Here is a 16576-nt window from a genome sequence, read left to right on the forward strand (position 1 = left end):
TACCCCAAACCAAATTTAAAGAATTTTAAACCTTCAAATAGTTAATTTTTACTATTAAGCGTCAAAACGCTCCCGGGTTATCAAAAACCCGATTCGGACATACGCCCAAGTCCAAAATCATCATACAAACCTATTGGAACTGTCAAATCACGATTCCGCTTTTTTTTTTAATCAAAATGTTGACCGAAGTCAAACTTATCCATTTAAAGCTAACTTAAGGAACCAAGTGTTCCAATTTCAACCCACACACTTCCAAATCCCGAACCAACCATCCCCGTGAGTCCTAAATTAATAAAAACATGTTCGGGGAGTTTTATTTTAAGGAACGGATTTCTAAAAGTTAAAATGACCGGTTGGGTCATTATATCTTTCATCTCAAATTCTTTCTTAAGATATTCAATTTCCTTTTGGAGCTCTTCCGGAGTTCCAACAAGATTAATATCATCAACATAAACAACAAGTATAACAAATTCTGATATCATTTTCTTTATAAAAATACATGGACAAATAATGTCATTTATGTAACCTTCTTGCAGCAAATATTCACTGAGGCGATTATACCACATGCGCCCAGATTACTTTAAACCGTACAAAGATCTTTGTAATCTGATGGAATACATTTTTCGAGATTTTGAATTTGCTTCAGCCATTTTAAATCCTTTAGGGATTCTCATATAAATTTCATTATCAAGTGACCCGTACAGGTAAGTTGTAACTTCATCCATTAGATGTATTGCCTAGTACCATCGATAGGCACCATCACGATATGTTAAGTTTTGGGTCGTGACAATATGTTTCTTCATAATCGACTCCAGGTCGTTGTGAGAATCCTTGTGCGACAAGGCGAGCCTTGTATCTTTCAATTTCATTTTTATCATTCATTTTTCGCACAAAAACTCATTTATGACCAATTGGCTTTATACCACCAGGTGTTTGGACTACTGGTCCAAAGACCTCTCTTTTAGCAAGTGCGTTCAATTCTAATTTAATTGTCTCTTGCCATTTTGGCCAATCAGATCTTTGTCGACATTCTTCGACAGATCGGGGTTCAAGATCCTCACTATCATGCATAATGTTAAATGCAATATTATATGCACAAATATTATCCATCACTATTTCATATCGATTTAAATTAATTCCATCACCAGTAGAACTTATTAAAAGTTCCTCACTCACTTGAGTCTTAGGTTCATTTATTTCTTCAACATATCCCTTCATAATATTATTTTGATCATTTGTCGATTTTCTTTTCCGAGGATTTCTATCCTTAGAACCCAAAGGCCTACCACGCTTAATGCATATTTTAGGTTCACTAGCTCTCATGCTAGTAGATGGTCCTACTGGGACATCAATTAGGATAGGCACATTCTCTGCAGGGATATGTGACTTAGTTATTATTTTCAAATTAGTAAATGCATATGGCATTTGATTTGCTATATTCTGTAAATGGATAATCTTCTGGACCTCCTGATTATATATAGGGGTACGTGGATAAAAATGAGATAATGATGAAACTTTTCACACAATTTCTCTTTTGATTTCCTTTTTCTCTTTCCCTAATTGTGGGAAATGTTTCACACAATCTCCCGTCAATGGTTCAAGATAGCGAATAATAGAGGGTGATTCAAACCCAACATATTGTCATGACCGGGAAATTCCACCATCGGGACCGTGATGGTGCTTGACATTTCACTTGCTAGGCAAGCCAACGTTAGAATAATTTATCCATTTTTAAACAATTCAAATTAAATAATAAATGAGAAACCAAAATAACTAAAATAAATTTCGAAGTAAGGAGCGAAAAATATAACAACTTAAATCTCTACTACAACCTGAATCCGGTGTCACAAGTGCACGGACAACTAGAATATTATAGATAAAGGTTTGAATAAAAGTAAAGTTGTCTGAAAGGAAAATATACAACTAAGATAAAGTGGGAGGGAACTTCAGGGCTGCGAACGTTGAGCAGTTGTACCTCAAGTCTCCCCGTTGATAGTCAACCTGAGCATGCTACTGATTGCCACTGAGACCGACTCCAAAGTTTGCACAAGAAGTGCAGAGTGTAGTATGAGTACAATCGACCACATGTACTATGTAAGTGTCGAGCCTAACCTCGACGAAGTAGTGACGAGGCTAAGGCAGGTCACTTACAATATAACCTGTATATAGTATAAAATAATGACAGGAAAGGAAAATACGGAAATGAAATAAGGCAGTTAACTTAAGAAAATAACTCAATCCTCTACGAAACCCAGTGAATGCCAAAAATACCAATTCTTAGAGTCTCATATGAAAGTACCGAAGCCAACACAACACAATAAGGAATAAAACACATAATCTGTTGCAGCGCGCAACTCGATCCCACCGTACAACACAATCCTCCCTTATTCCACCATATAAATATCAATAATAATAAATAAATATATGTTGTGTCGCACAATCCGATCCCACCATATGATCAGAATCAATATCATAATTCACCCTTATTTTACCATATCAATCCACCCTTATTTCACATGTTACGACGCCCAACCCGATCCCACCGTATCAATATAAATTCACCATTATTTCACCATATCAATCCACCCTTATTTCACCTGTTGCGATATGCAACCCGATCCCACCGTATCAATATAAATTCGCCCTTATTTCACTATATCAATTCGCCCTTATTTCACATGTTGTGGCGCACATCCCGATCCCACCGTACAATATTCATAACTTGATAAGTGCATTTATTTAACAATTCAAATCACAAGAGTCCTCTACGATTAATGGATATGAAACGGAAATAGAAAGGGAGTCTCATCTCAAATTAAGAATATACCATAATGAATACAAAACAGCAAGACAATTCAAATAAATGACAACTAAGCGTACAAATAAGTCATTTCAAGTTATCATAGTATATCATGGAAGCACGGGAGAATCTAACATTCTTAACATGAGAATAATAAGTGACAAGTAGAAAATAAGTAATAGGAAGCAATTAAAACATGTAACGACTAAGGCATGCAATGAAATAATTCATGAAATATGGGACAAACAGGGAAACAAGTATTTTGGTGATGTATGTAGACTCGTCACCTCGCATATACGCCGCAACACATGAATTTCACATGGCACATAACTCAAGGATTCCTAATTCCCTCAAATCAAGGTTAAACCTGACACTTACCTCACTCCACAATTCATTCAAAATTCAATCACGACCTTGCCTTTTGCTCAAGCCTCCAAATCAACCAAATCTAGCAATTTATTAACCAAATAATTCAAATTAAGCTTTAGAAACAACTCACGAATGAAAGAGGTTCAATTTAGATCATTATTGAAAAAGTCAACAAAAGTCAAACCCCGGGTCCGCTTTGTCAAAACTCGAGGTTCAGACCAAAACCCGATCACTCATTCACCCCCGAGCTCGGTTGTGCAATTCAATTCTTAATCCGACCTCATTCGAGGTCTAAATCCCAATTTTACAAATATTCTTAATTCTACCCAAATCCCTAATTTCTACCATGGAAATCCTAGATTTAAGGTTGAAATCTTATAAAATGTAGTGGGTAATTGAAAGAAAGTAGGTTAGAGTCACTTACCAATCAATTGAGGAAGAAAAGATTTTGCAAAATTCGCCTCTAGTGTGTTTAGGGTTGAGAATTTGAGAGAATCAACTAAAATCCTTTTTTCCCTTCTTATGTCCAGGCGCATATGTCACAATCGCGAAAAATATCCTTCGCAAATGTGAAGATTTCACACTTTTGTTGCCATCGCAATTGCGACCATTTTGATGGCAAATGCGAACTCTGTTGACCCATCCCACTTCGTATTTGCGAAGTAATTGTTCGCAATTGTGAACCTCACAGAGGCACTGAAACATCGCAAATACGAAACGAGACTTCACATATGTGAGGTCTAAGGCCTGCACCAGAAACAAGTTTCACCAACTATGCTTCTAAGTCCAAAATCACTCCGAAGCCTATCCAAAACTCACCCGAGCCCTCGGGGATCTAAACCAAACATGCATAGAAGTCCAAAAATATCATATGAACTTGATCGCACGATTAAGACACCAAAATAACACCTAAACTACGAATCAGACACCAAAATAAATGAATTTTTCAAAGAAACTTAAGAACTTTCAATTTTTCAACCAGACATCCGAATCACGACATTTCAATTACGTTTTGCACCAAATTTTGCAAGCAGGTCATAAATACACTAATGCACCTATAGCAAGTTCTGTAACCAAAATCCGGACTAGGTACCAACAAAGTCAAACTTATTAATTCTTTAAAACTTTAAACTTCAAATTTTCAACAGATTGCGATAACTCAAGCTAGGGACCTCTGAATTTGATTCCGGACATACACCCAAGTCCCAAATCAGGACACGGATCCACCAAGACTGTCAAAACACAGATCCAGGTCTGTTTGCTCAAAATGTTGACTGGAGTTAACTCAAATGAACTTTTAAGTCACAAATTCACATTTTAATCAATATTTCACATAAAAGCCTTTCAGAAAAAGATACAAACTGCACACGCAATTTGAGGAATGCTAAAAGGAACTATTTGAGGTTTCGAAACATAGAATTAAGGGTTATAACTCTAGATGACCTATCAGGTCATCACATTCTTCATCTCTAAAACAGACGTTCGTCCTCGAACGGACATAGAAAAGTACTTGGACTGGTAAAAATGTGTGGATATCTACTGTGCATGTCCGACTCAGATTCCTAGGTGGATGCCTTGATCGGCTAACCTCTCCACTGCACTCAAACTTAAAGTTAACTCTTAGGCCTCATCTGTTGGATCTGCCAGGCTATAATAGACACAGGCTCCTCCTCATAAGTCAAATCATTGTCCAATTGGACTAAGCTGAAATCTAACACATGGGACAGATCACCGTGATACTTCCGGAGCATGGAAACATAGAACACCGGATGGACTGCTGATAAGCTACGTGGAAATACGAGCTTGTAGGCCACCTCACCCACTCTCTCAAGAACCTCAAAGGGCCCGATATACCTAGGGCTCAACTTGCCTTCTTTTCGAACCTCATCACACCCTTCATGGGTGAAACCCAGAGCAACACCCTCTCTCCGATCATGAATGCAACATCACGAACTCTACGGTCGGCATAAATCTCCTTCCTAGACTAAGCAGTGCGAAGTCGATCCTGAATAGTCTTGACCTTATCTAAGGAATCCTGTACCAAGTCTGTATCCAACAACCGAGCTTCCCCGGCTCGAATCATCCAACTGGTGAACGACACCGCCTCTTATATAATGCCTCATATTGGTTCATCTGAATGCTCGACTAGTAGATGTTGTTGTAGGAAAACTCCGCAAGTGGTAATAATTGGTCCCAAGAACCCCCGAAATCCATAACACAAGTGTTAAGCATATCCTCTAATATCTGAATAGTGCGCTTGGACTGTCCGTCCGTCTGGGGATGAAATGTTGTGCTCAACTCAACATTCATGCCCAACTCACACTGTACTGCCCTCCAGAAATGCGAGGTGAACTGCGTACCTCAATCAGAAATTATATACACGGGCACACCATGAAGACGAATGATCTCACGGATGTAGATCGCAGCTAACCGCTCTGAAGAATAGGTATCTACTATTGGAATGACTTGTGCTGACTTGGTCAACCTATCCACAATGAACCATACCACGTCGAACTTCATATGAGTCCGTGAGAGTCCAACAACAAAATTCATAGTGATACGCTCCCACTTTCACTTAGAAATCTCTAACTTCTGAAGCAAACCACCAGGCCTCTGGTACTTGTAGTTTACTTGTTGACAATTTAGACACTGAGCTACATATACAACTATATCCTTCTTCATTCTCCTGCTGCCAATAATCTTGATACATCTTAGCGGCACCAGGATGAATAGAATACTGGGAACTGTGGGCCTCCTCAAGGATTAACTCACGAAGTCCATCCACACTAGGCACACAAATATGGCCATGCTTTCTCAAAACACCATCATCTCCAACCGTAACCTACTTGGCACCACTATGCTACACCGAGTCCTTAAGGACAAGCAAATGAGGATAATCATATTGTCGCTCTCTGATGCGCTCATATAAGGAAGACCGAGCGACTGTACCGACTAGAACATGACTGGGCTCTGAAACATCTAATTCGCCAAGGCCTGAACATCTGATACAAACAGTCTCTCTCCAACTGGAATGTATGCAAGGCTGCCTATACTTACAGCTTTTCTACTCAAGGTCTCAGCCACCACATTGGCCTTCCTGAAGTGATACAAAATGGTGATATCATAGTCTTTCAACAACTCCAATCACCTCCTCCGTCTCAAGTTGAGATCCTTTTGCTCGAACAAATACTGTAGACATCGATGATCCGTGAATACCTCGTTCGACACGCCGTAAAGATAATGCCTCCAAATCTTCAGCGCATGAACAGTGGTTGCCAACTCTAAGTCATGAACCTAGTAATTCTTCTCATGAACCTTCAGTTGCTGCGACGCATATGCGATCACCTTGACATCCTACATCAATACTGTAGTGAGCCCAACACGAGATGCATCACAATACACCGTGTAAGATCCTGAACTGGTGGGCAACACTAACACTGGCGCCGTAGTCAAAATGGTCTTGAGCTTTTGAAAATTCAACTCATACTCATCTGTCCATTTGAATGGGGCACCCTTCTGGGTCAATCTGGTCAATGAGGATGCTATAGATGAAAATCCGTTCACGAACCGGCAGTAATAACCCGCCAAACCCAGGAAACTCCGGATCTCTATAGCCGAAGTAGGACTAGGCCAATTCTAAACTGCCTCAATATTCTTAGGATCCATCTTTATGCCCTCTGCCGATACGACGTGCCCAATAAAGGCCATTGAGTCTAACCAAAAGCTCACACTTTGAAAACTTGGCATATAACTGGCTATCTCTCAGAGTCTGAAGTACAATCCAAAGATGCTGCCCATGCTCTTCTCGATGCGGGAGTAGATCAAGATGTCATCAATGAATACAACCACAAAAGAATCCAAATAGGGTTTGAACACCCAGTTCATCAAATCTATAAATGTAGATGGGGTATTTGTCAACCCAAATGACATCACTAGAAACTCATAATGCTCGTACCGAGTACGAAAAACCGTCTTAGGAACTTCAGATGTCCTAATCCTCAACTGATGGTAGCCAGACCTCAAATCAATCTTCGAAAACACTTTGGCACCCTGAAGCTGATGAAATAAGTCATAAATCCTCGGTAACAGATACTTGTTCTTGATAGTGATTTTGTTCAACTACCGATAGTCTATAAACATCCTCACCGACCCATCCTTCTTCTTCACGACCAACACAGGCGTACCTCAGGGCGAGACACTGGGTCTAATGAAGCCCTTATCAAGCAAATCTTGCAATGGTTCCTTCAACTCTTTCAACTCTGACAGGTCTATACGATATGGTAGAATAGAAATGGGTTGAGTTCCCGAAGCCAAATCAATACAGAAATCAATATCCTTGTCGGGTGGCATCCCCGACAGGTCTGCAGGAAACACCTCTGGAAACTCACTAACAACTGGCACTGAATCCATGGATGGAACCTCCATACTAGAATCGCGAACATAGGCTAAATAGGCTAAATACCCCTTCTCGACCATACGTCGAGCCTTCACATAAGAAATAACTCTGCTGGTAGAGTGGCTAAGAGTCCCCCTTGATTCTAATCGAGGCAACCCAGGCATGGCTAAGGCCACCGTCTTGGCGCGACAGTCAAATATAGTATGATAAGATGACATCAAAATCTACCATATCAAGAAGTAGAAGGTCTACACTAGTCTCAAGATCCCAAATAGTAACCACACATGAGCGATAGACACGATCTACGATAATAGAATCACTCACATGCGTGAACACATACATAGGAGCACTCAAAGAATCATGAGGCACAACCAGATATGCAACAAAATAGGATGACACATATGAGTAAGTAGATCCCGGATCAAATAGAACTGAAGCATCTCTATGGCAAACAGGAACAAAACTTGTGATAACGACGTTAGATGCCTCGGTCTCAATCCTAGCTGGGAAAGCATAACATCGGGGTTGGGCCGTACCACTCTGAATTACATCTCTAGGATGACCTCTAGATGGCTGGCCTCCCCCTCTAATGGCCTGACCCCCACCTCTGGTTGCCTGACCCCTACCCCTGGCTGGTTGAGCAGGCGGTGGAGCAACTGATGCCGGAACTATGTCACAAGAACTCTGTTGTGGAATGCCACCCAATAACCTGGGACATGACCTCCAGATGTGCCCAAAATCACCACACTCAAAACATCCATCCTGTTGTTATGGCTGCTGGAACTGAAGTTGTCCTGAACGGTCTAGATAAACACGGTGATAGCTCTGTATCGGAGGCGCACTGATAGGAACTGATGGTGCACTATAGGTTGGCTTCCCAAAATAAGGTACATAAGGACCACGACCCCCAGAAGCACTGTGAGATGCCTGAAGCGCTGAATGAAATGGCCTGGGAGGATGGCATCTACCAAAAGCACCCCTACCTCTAGATGAGGCACCACCGAAACCACTAGAATAACGGGTCCTCTTATCTGATACCGGCCCCCTCTCCTGAGCACTAACCAACTCGAAACATCTGGCAATATCAACGACCCTCTAGAAGGAATATCACTCCATGTCTCTTTGGGCATCTTAAGTCTAAGAGTGTAAGTGAGCCCCTCAATAAATATCCTCACCCGCTCCTTCTCAGTAGGAAGTAGGATAGTGGCATGGCGAGCAAAGTCCACAAATCGAGTCTCGTACTGGGTGGCAGTCATACTGCCATGCTGGAGATGCTCAAATTACCTGCGGTAATTCTCCTCAGTGTGACAGGGAGGAACGTCTCTAGAAATAGTTATGAGAACTGATCCCAAGTAAGTGCAGGCGACCTAGTTGGTCTGGTCAACATATGATCTATCCGCCATCTCTTGGCGGAACCCGTCATCTGAAACACAACAAAGTCGACCCCATTGGTCTCAACTATACCTATGTTCCGCAATAACCTCGTGGGAGTGATCAAGATAATCCTCTAGTTCCTGGCGGGGCTGCAGGAGTCTGATACTATGGAGCTATCTACTCCAGACTGTGAGTAGTGGGAGTCTGTGTTCCTCCCCCAGCCCGAGAAATAGTTGGTTCCACCAGAAAGGTACCGTTCTGGGCCACACTCTCCATAAGGCCCACCAAATGAACTAGAGTGTCCTGCAGTACTAGTGTGGCTGTGAACCCCTCCGGGACCTGAGCTGGTCCAATAAGTACAGTCTGAGCTGGAACCTCCTCATCAAAATTTACCTGAGGCTCCATTGTCGGTGCTGCTGCTCGAGCTTTAGGCTGAGCTCTGCCTCTGTCGCAACCTCGGCCCATAGTCGTAGCTGCCACATGAAGCTCCAGCTCATGTCCGGCGGTAGATGTAGTGTGTTTCTCGCCATTCGCGAGAGAACAAGAATAGAAGGGTTCGGTCATCAATGATAGAATAAAATCGCACGATAGTATAGGAAGAAGTGACATGTTTCCTAAACGCCATAGCGTCTGAAAGATAAGTACATACGTCTCCGTACCGATCCTCCAGACTCTACTAAGCTTGCTCATGACTCGTGAGACCTAGGCAACCTAGTGCTCTGATACCAACTTGTCACGACCCAAAAATCCCACTCTCGGGAACGTGATGGCGACTAACATTTCACTTGCTAGGCAAACCAACGTTAGAGTAATTTATCCATTTTTAATAGTTTAAATTAAATAATAAATAAGAAACCGAAATAACTGAAATAAATTCTGAAGTAAGGAGCGAAAAACATAACAACTGAAATCTCTACTACAACCCGAATCTGATGTCACAAGTGCACGAGCTATTAGAATACTATAGATAAAGGTCTGAATAAAAGTAAAGTTGTCTGAAAGGAAAATACACAGCTAAGATAAAGTGGGAGAGGATTTCAGAGCTGCGAACGCCGAGCAGCTGTACCTCATGTCTCCCAGCTGATAGTCAACCGGAGCATGCTACTGACCGCCGCTGGGACCGACTCCATAATCAGCACAAGAAGTGTAGAGAGTAGTATGAGTACAACACTACTGACCCCATGTACTCTGTAAGTGTCGAGCCTAACCTCGACGAAGTAGTGACGAGTCTGTTTCACCTGTTACGACCCAAATTTCCCTCCGTTTGGTATCGTGATGGCACCTAGTCTTAGGGACTAGGTAAGCCTAAGATTAATTGAAACAACACTATTTAAATAATATCTAGCATGTTAAATAGAAATCTCTTACAATTCCTAAAACCGATAGTACAAGTCATAAGCGCTACAGAGTGTTTGCTAGAAAGCCTCTAAATATAACTGTCCAGAAACAGGAATGAACAGTGCAAAATGAAAACTTGAAGGTGACTCCGAAGCCTGCGAATACAGCAACATGTTTACCTTGAGTCTCCACAGCAACAATCCACACAACTAGCTAACGAACAAGTACCTGGATCTGCACAAAAATGTGCAGAAGAGTAGCATGAGCACACCACAGCGGTGTCCAGTAAGTATCAAGACTAACCTCGGTGGAGTAGAGACGAGGGACAGTCAAAACACCCACTGGTCTAATTAACTGAACAGATATAAGTACATGAATAACAGAAGTATGATGTCTACATAAAGACTATGCAATATGGCTCATGGTATAGTAATGGCAATAAGGAAGGAAATAACAAATATCAGCAAAATATCACGAAAATGACACAGAAAGGTGAATGGAACACAACATAAATCCGGAATCACAAATACACCAAGGAAAAGCAATAACTCAGCAACTACAACCCTTTTTACATCAGGTTTTAGCCAACAACTCCACGAGGTACCAAACCTCGGACAAATTCACAACTCACGGGTCTCAATACGTGAACCCTAACACTTGGCATCCTGTGCCCTCATAACACCTCATAACCGCATTGACGACTCACGTGCCAATAAAGCCATTCTCACATAGAAGGCATGTAAACAAGGGTGAGCATATATGCTCAACAATATCAAGAACACCTGTTATCCGATAAGAGTGCTTAACTACGTGTATGCTTGTGTAATGTGTCCTAACATAGTCCATATTAGCAAATAAGCATAAGGAAGAAGAACAAGAACGAACAACACGTAGAATATTTTCTCACAGCGTTCACAAGATAAAGCTCACACATGTACGTATACCACTACACAACCATCAACAACAAGAATACCCCCATGCCATAAATCATCACAAATCAATCCCTGACACAACCCACCTTGTCTCGCCACGTGTGCAATAGTAACATAAATGCCCGCCTTGTCTCGCCACACGTGCATAATAATGTTCCCACCTTGTCTCGCCACATGCGCAACCCACACATATATATATCCCACCTTGTCACGCCGCATGTGCATATATCAATAGTAACAATAGCATAACAGAAACCTCGTGCATAGAGAGAGAGAGAGAGAGACATATCCCGCCTTGTCACGTCGTATGTACACATATCAATAGTAACAATAGCACGTCAGAAACCTCATGCATCACCACAACAAGTACCACTACAACAATGACAATAATACAAGGTACGACAAGTAAATCAACTCAAGAACTTTAATTCACAAAGAAACGGTAGAACCAATTCACAAGGAATAACCACAGTAAAGAATGTTAGGCGTAAAGAGAACATCTCAACAAAGGGAAAACTAATGTGTAGCAACGATCCCACAATTTATACTTCAACAACAGGGAAGCTAACACGCATCAAATAATTCCAAATAAAACAAGTCGACTAAGATATAGGATATCTAAACTTCTTTTAAGGTTGAGGAAATTACGAAGGATATTCAACAATTCCATTAAGGATAAGCAACGGAAAAATAATCATAACCTCAATTAAGGCCGGACAATTATAGGATAAAAATAATAATAATTCCAATTAAAGATAAACAGTTATGAAAAGATAGCATGGCTATAAAAGAGATGACAGGTTCAATTAAGACACATATGAATCAAGTAACAATAATAGTGGATCATGAAGCAATTGATTCTAATTAAGAAGGTAGATGTAAATCTAGTAACTAAGATATATAATCATAACAAGAACAACTACATATTCAATGAATACAAGGACCTAAGAACCCTAAAAGGCCAACTTTCCACAAATAAGTCCGTGCACGCACTTGTCACCTCGTGCACATGGGCTACAATCAACATAAAAGACTCAAATCCTAAGGAAAAAATCCCCCACACAAGGTTAGACCAGATACTTATCTCTAACCAAGCTCAAACAATCGATCACAATGCCTTTCCACGAATATCCGACTCCGAATGTCCCAATCTAGCCAAACACAATTGCATAACATGAATACAACAATAATAGACTTATCTAATCAATGAAATCAATATTTTAATAAAAATTCTGAAATTCGCCCTAAAAAGTCGTCCCGGGCCCACATTTCGGAATCGGGTAAAAATCACAAAATATGAATACCCATTCACTCTCGAGTCCAACCATATAAGAATTACTCAAATCCGACCACAAATCCCCTTTCAAAACTTGAAATCTTTATTGAAGAAGTTCTTCCAATTGTTTCCAATTTCCACCCCAAAAATCCGAAACTAAATGGAGAAAACAACTGTAGATTAATGTAATACAACTAAAAACGAGTTAGGAATCATTACCTCAAAGCTTCTTCGGAAAATCCGTCAAAAAATCACCAAATTCCGAGCTCTCAAGTCCAAAAACGAAGAATGAAACCAAACCCTCGAATTTCTCTTTTCTGCCCAGGCGTGACCGCACCTGCAACATAATTAGCCGCATCTGAGTGACCACAGGTGCGCATGTCCAAACCGCACCTGCGCTTCCTATCGTTTCTGCACGCCAAAATCCGCTTCTGCGGAGCCGCTGATGCGCACAAATTCTCCGCACTTGCGAAGACTGTCAAGTTCAGCTCTTCTCGCACCTGCGCCTCCACCTTCGCATCTGCGGGCATCGCAGATGCGGAATTTTTCTTGCACCTGCGACCCCTGGCACTCCTCCACTTTTCCGCTTCTGCGCTTGCCTCTCCGCACATGCGCTCCTGCACCTGCGATCTCTTCACCGCAGGTGCGGAAATACCAGAAGCCTGAAGACTTAGCAGTAACACAAATCAAACTTTTAATCCGTTAAGCACCCGAAACTCACCCGAGGCCCCCAGGACCTCAAACAAACTTACCGACCAATCATAAAACACCATACAAAATTAGTCAAGCCGTCAAATCACATCAGCTAACGTTGAAACTACGCATCGCACCATGAATCGAACTTATAAATTTTTAAATCTTTCAACTTCTAAAACCCGTGCTGAAACCTATCAAATCAACCCGGAATGACGTCAAATTTGGCAGGCAAGTCCCAAATAATATAATGGAGCTATTACAACTCTCGGAATCGCATTCTGACCTCGATATAAAAAAAGTCCACTTCCGGTCCAAATCTCCAAAAATTCGACCTTCGCCATTTCAAGCCTAAATCAGCTACAGACCTCGGATTTATAGTACAGACATGCTCCTAAGTCCAAAATTACCCAACGGAGCTAATGGAACAGAAGGAATTCCATTCTGGAGTTGTCTTCACATAGTTCCGTCTACGGTCAAAATTCTAAGACTTAAGCTTCCGTTTTAGGGACTAAGTGTGCCAAATCACTTCGAATCACTTGGTAATTGAATTCAATCACGCACGCAAGTCGAGGCACATAATACGAAGACGCTCGGGGCCTTATGCCGCTGGATGAGATTTAAATTCTCAAAACGACCGGCAGTGTCGTTACATCCTTCCCCTCTTAAACAAACGTTCGTCCTCGAACGTGCTAAGAATCGCCTCGAAGTCTTCAAATCACTGAAATCACATATTCAACATATACCTACGGGGGACCCCACGTCACCCCAATCCACATAAGCCTAACAACACCATCCCAATTGTAATTTATCCTTTCTATCAACATCGATAAGCCTTAGAGTCAAAATTCTCACCTTCCATTTATCTTCAAACAACCCGATTCTAAATCCATTACTGATATCAGTCTCAACCATCTGTATTAACTCATGCCTACACCCACAAGGTATGACCACACAACAAGACACACCACATATAGGCCATAATAATATTTCTGATCACAATAGGTGCCCGAAATCAAAACCAGCACCGACAATTAGACCCATATCCGTTAGTAACCCATTTCAAACCTCCACAATGCTGACAATGATGCAAGAAACACGAAGACCTCATAACTATACACCCGAATCAACAAGTCACAACTAACACCACCGGGAACACACCCCGCAAGCCAAAACTCAAGAAGCACATAACGAAATTGACTAAATATGTAAAGAGAAACACATAAGATAAATATCAAACCCGCCCGACAGGCACAACTTTCTAACAATACCCTACTACGAATCAATTCAAAAAGGAAAAATCAAAGTACATGAACAAATCATAAGGATATCATCCAGGTATCACCCTCCACCGCGGCACGCAGCCCGGCTCAAACATATCAAATCACATGGAATCGCGAGGGTCTCACCCTCAACTCTGAATCACAAGTCGAATACACATCATACCAATGGAAATCTTCCACTAACACAATTCTGCCAATAAAATCTCAACACTTGCTTAACTCTCACCCCGGTAGAGTATCAAATCACAAATTGTAACCAATTTACTCAAGAATCACATCAAACCTACCATAATGGGCAACGTGAATTCACTTATAGTCTCGTAACTTTCAATAATGAATAGAAACAAACGATAGGCACGGGCTACCACTCATAGAGTCTCCCAATAGGGGTAAACACCTTAACATAATACTAAGTCATGAACTCACCCATAGGTGGGACAACAAGTAGGGGAACTCGCCCCGATAAGCAGAACTGAATCAAAATACGAATAGTGCCCCTTTGTAACAAATCAAAGCATACCTGTATGACATCATCTAGCGCAGTGGCCTCAAGCTTACTATTTGAAACACATCAACGGGTCGGGCCTTCCCCTTCTTGGGCGCCCTCTACTCGCCTGAATACTCCGCTGTGACACGCCTGTCCGGAGTCTAGGACAATCTCTCACCCTGTGGCTGGTATCTCCATACTCGAAGCAACTTCTCTGCTGACGTGGTTGTGGGAACTGTGCGGTACGGGTACTCTGAGACCCATGAGCACCTAAAATATTGTGCGAAGCCTGAAGTGCAAACTGAACCTAAACCATGTCGTACCCTGCCTCCAAAATAAGGACCAGTAGATCTCTCCGGTCTATGAGGCCTTCTCACCTCCCTGTCCTCTCTCTCCTGATCTCGCCTGTACTCTCTCTCGTGGCCTTGCCTATCTTCTCTCTCCTGGTCCCATATGCCCTCTACTCGGTGGGCGATCCCTACCATCTACTAAAATGAAATATCTGACTCTAACTCAAGAGCCATGCTGAACCGAATATCATGTCTGAGTCCCTCAATGAATCTACGAACACGTTGTCCAACTGTGGAGATCAAAGCAGGTGCATGCCTGGCCAAATCACTGAATCTCACGGCATACTCTAACACTGACATAGTGCCCTGGCGCAGCTGCTCAAACTCCACGCGCCATGCATCTCAAAGGGACTGAGGTACAAAATTTCTCAGGAACATCTCTGAAAACTGAACCCATGTAAGTGAAGCTAACTCAACTGGGCTACCCAACTCATATGCCCGCCACTACTGGTAAGCCGCTCCCCTAAGCTGGAACGTAGTAAAAGCAACCCCGCTCGTCTCCACAATACCCATAGTACGGAGAATGTAGTAACACTCCTCCAGAAAACCATGTGCACTTTCTGAAGCCAAACCACTAAATGTAGGAGGGGTCATATTTCTTGAACCTTGCAAGTCTAAGCTGCTCTTCCTCAGTTGCTGCTGCCCTGACCACGGGCTGAACTGGGACCACAGGCTGTGTCGCCAAGACACTTGGAAACTGACCAACATGAACTCGCTGCTCTGGGGTGTGGGCGGCGGGAGTCTGGGCTCCTCCCCCGGTCTGTGAAATAGCTGGTGCAACCGAAATCAACCCCTCTTGAGCCACTGTACCAAACATGCTCAAGAACTATGCTAAGGTCTCCTGAAGTTCGGGGGTAACAGCAGACGCCTCCGGTACCTGCTCCCCAACTGGAACTACTGGCGGCTCCTCAACTGATGCTTTGGTAGGTGCTCTGTCTGCGACACTTACTCCTCGTCGGCCTCTGCCTCTGCCCCTAGCGATACTTGCTCCGGGAGCAGCGTCGTCTATAACTGTAGCTCGTGTCCTCACCATATGTGAGAGAATGGAATGATAAAAGTTCAAACTCCGAGATCAATAAGCTCGCACAATAGGAATGACATAAGTGAGATTGTCCTAATAGTTCTGTAGCCTCTCGAAGATAAGTACAGATGTCTTCGTACTAATCCGCAAGACTCTACTAAACTCGCTTATAACTCGTAGCACCTATGAACCTAAAGCTCTGATACCAACTTGTCACGACCCAAATTTCCCTCCGTTTGGTATTGTGATGGCACCTA

The sequence above is a fragment of the Nicotiana tabacum genome, chromosome 12, assembly GCF_000715075.1.
Source record: "Nicotiana tabacum cultivar K326 chromosome 12, ASM71507v2, whole genome shotgun sequence".
Lineage (NCBI taxonomy): Eukaryota > Viridiplantae > Streptophyta > Magnoliopsida > Solanales > Solanaceae > Nicotiana > Nicotiana tabacum.